The sequence below is a fragment of the Canis lupus genome, chromosome 21 (genome assembly GCF_003254725.2).
Source record: "Canis lupus dingo isolate Sandy chromosome 21, ASM325472v2, whole genome shotgun sequence".
Taxonomy (NCBI): domain Eukaryota; kingdom Metazoa; phylum Chordata; class Mammalia; order Carnivora; family Canidae; genus Canis; species Canis lupus.
Window position 1 is genome coordinate 4826786 of NC_064263.1, and position 3698 is coordinate 4830483.

Sequence of the window (3698 nt, forward strand, 5' to 3'; positions counted from 1 at the left end):
CCTACATCATCAGGCAGACCTTGTTATAGCTCCAATTTTATTATTATTTCAATAATGATTTAAATTCTAATTCTCTAAAATAAATACTTTCAGGAGAGAGGAAACTGCTCTTTAAAAATACAAAATGAGTCCCATACCATAAAATATCCATACCGAATAAGGATGGAGATTGCAGTCCCACATTTCCCAATCCTTTTATATTCTACTGCAATTTAATTTTCCTCCAATCTTACTCCTCCTTTTGTGACCCATTACAATGCTCCTTTTCTCCTTTATGGAATGTTAAATTTTGAACACATTATTTACTACCTGCAGTTTTGCTGTTTCTTGGTTCTATATGACAATTTGTCTAAAAAGTGCCAAGAATCCTCTTCCCTAAGTGCCTATAAATCTCCTCGTAATGTCTATTTGTTGGGCACCCCTCCTCCTGCTAGCTTATATTACCGAGACTTCCTTCAAGGTCATCAAACTTGAAATATGTATTTATAATCATTATGTAATGAGATCTTTGGGTGAACTTCGGGGGGATACAAGGGAGACCTGTTTGAATATTTTTTTTGGTACAAATTGACATTTATTCTTCTGCCAGTATCAATAAATAAGAACAGGTGCAATTTAGATGTTTGTCATCATTCAGGAAATTGACAAAAATGACTACAGAGTTGTCTCTTAAGCAAACCAGTTATCATTTAGTATCAGGGTCAGAACATGTAAAGTGGTTAAGTTGATATATCTTCTAGGTGTGCACCATCTTCTCTGCACATCAGTCTCCTGAGTGTAAACTATCAACTCTGAAAGACACTGTTTCAGGCTAAACAGTACCAGTGCATTAACATCGTTGAGGGGATTCGCCACAGAATGTAAAACTATAAATTGAGAGCAAATTCCTCCTAAAATTATGTTCCTAACATATTATTGTAAGGAAACAAAAAGTACCCTGGAGGAATTAAAATAAAATACTTTTTTATAATTGGAATGCTGAATCCTGACCGCCCTCAGTGACCAAATTGCTATCCTAAGGAGAATATGTATTTAGAAAATACAGTTGTCATCTTGATATTCTCTCCTTTTTTATCACTCCTGAAAGGCCTTATTTGCTCTTGTTTTTATCTCTCTTTCCCTATTCCACCATATAATTTTCTATTACAATTATTTATTTTTGATTTCGCAGTAGTCTACCCTACTTGATTTTCTATACAACATTGAATTCCTGCCAGCTCTGTAAAACTCATTTCATAATGCTTTAAAGTGAGATTTTTCTCAAACCCCAATGCAATAAATGAGAAACTCTGTGCCGTGTGGAAATTCCAGTCACTGCTTTTGTTTGCTTAAGACAACTTAATTGCTTGCAGAGCCAGCCCCAGTTTCATCTAAAACAAATTCAATGACTGTTGTGAGTAAGGTGAGAGCAAAAAAGAAATAACATATCACCTCTCTGCCAGTGGCTCTTCATGGCACCTGTCATCACCAAGAAGTCAATGTTGGAGGGAGGGGTGTCAAAGAGTGAGAATGGAGAATTGACAACTAATGTTCCTTTGAAATTATTGCTGAACTAGAGGTAGAAAAATAATATCAACATCAAGCAAACTTTTTAAATAAGAGACAGCTGCACACAAGAGGCAATTAATTCTGAAGTCTTTATCACAATAAAAGGTAGAAAAGAGAAAGACAGCCTTTCTTCAAATTCTGAGTCTCTAGAGATATCAAAACAAAGAGATCTGATAAGTTGCAGCTGAAGTACAGGAAGCAAATTGACATTGCCCAAGACTTATAATTTTTTAATGTGTACATTGTTTTGAAATTTCATCATGACTCCTCTCTAACTCAGAAATTTCAATTGTGTGTTTAGGAGAAGACCAAGGTTAGGAAATGAGAAGTAGCTTAGTCTGACCCCAAACAAACTACACAGATCTTCCACGGCGAAGGAGGTATGGAATGGATGTTGACAAGAAAATCCCGATGTCCACTAAAGCACTTTATGTTGAGACTATCTGCCAGGTACAGGCGTTTCAGGGAGTAGAGGGAATATAAGAGAAATCTTAGGGAACCAGTATGCCCACTTTGAGTAAATAATGTGTTTTAATGGTGCCTGCAGACCTTACTTCCACTGAAGATCATGCTCGAAAGAAACCATGTTTGCATGGATGACCTGGCAAGAAGTCCGCCACCCAGGCCAAATAACAGCAGTATATGCCTTTGAGAATAATTCCAGACTACATAAACCTAGCAGTCCCTAAGGAAATTGTTTTATCTCTATCATCCTGTGGGACCTGTGAAAGCCTGGAGCATTAGAGTTCCCTTTTAAGTGTAAAGTCCTTGAAAAATTTAATCAAGGAGAATCCATGAATTCCCTATCTAAATTGAGCTGATATTAGGCAACAATTTGGGGGGGGTGTTTTTTTTAAGATTTTATTTATTTATTCATGACAGAGAGAGAGAGAGGCAGAGACATAGGCAGAAGGAGGAAGCAGGCTCCCCGCAGGGAGCCCGATGTGGGACTCGATCCCAGGACTCCACGATCACATACTGAGCCGAAGGGAGACGCTCAACCACTGAACTACCCAGACGTCCCTTAGATAGCAATTTGTATAGCTGTTAACTATATAAATATCCTTGAAGACATAGTTCAGAAAAAGGAGCATCTAGTAATTCACTGTGTAAGACATCCAGAAACACAGAAAATCATAGAGAATTGTCCCCTCCCATTGCCTCTCACTGAATGGCTGTCTAGAAGATTAATATTTCTTCAAAGTCTATAGGCCAAAGCAACTAAAAAACACAGCCTTCTGGGCTTCCTATATGAAAGTAGGCAATGGAATTTAACTCCTGAAGAGTATTGGAACTGAAAGTATTCCCACATGGTAGGGTCCTAGAGCCAAAATCATTCCTTAAAATAGGGGTCCTACTTTTTTTCTTTTGGTGTGTCACCATGGGCCACCACCCTGCCTGGTGTTACCAATATTGTGAGAACAAGCTGTATCCAAATTCTCACTTCTGCAGAGATGTCCCTGAAGCCAAGATCTGCATCTTTGACATGGGACAGAAGAAGGCAAAAGTGGATGAGTTCCCACTATGCGGCCACATGGTATTACATGAGTATGAGCAGCTCTCCTCTGAAGCCCTGGAGCCCACCTGTATTTGTGCCAATGAAAACATGGAGAATAACCGTGGCAAAGATGGTTTTCACATCTATGTGCAGCTCCAACTCTTCCACGTCATCTGTATCACCAAGATGTTGTCCAGTGCTAGGGCTGAGGGGCTCCAGACAGGTATGCCAGGTACCTTTGGAAAGCCCCAGGGCACAGTGGCCAGGGTCCACATTGGCCAAGTTATCATATCCCTCCATACCAAGTTGCAGAATAAGAAGCATGTGATTGAGTCCTTATACAGGGCCAAGCTCCAGTTCCTTGGCTACCAGAAGATCCACATTTCCAAGAAGTGGGGTTTACTAAATTTAATGAGGACAAATTTGAAAACATAGTGGCTGCAAAGAAGCTCATCCCAAATTGCTGTGGGGTCAAATACAAAATGCATCCCTAATCGTGCATCCCCTGGACAAATGACATGCTCTGCATTCATGGGAACCTCAGCACTGTCCCCTCCTTTTTCATGCCCATCAAAAAAATCCTACTTCTTACCAAAAATAATAGGGGTCCTATTGGTGAAGGAGGACTGCAAAAAGCTGATCATTGTCACAG

The 3698-nt window shown here is 39.5% G+C and overlaps 1 pseudogene; it reads left to right on the forward strand.

Annotated features, from left to right (window-relative positions):
• The first annotated feature begins 2929 nt into the window (after positions 1 to 2929).
• On the forward strand, positions 2930 to 3378 carry LOC112641947 (60S ribosomal protein L10-like; annotated as a pseudogene).
• The last annotated feature ends 320 nt before the right edge of the window (positions 3379 to 3698 follow it).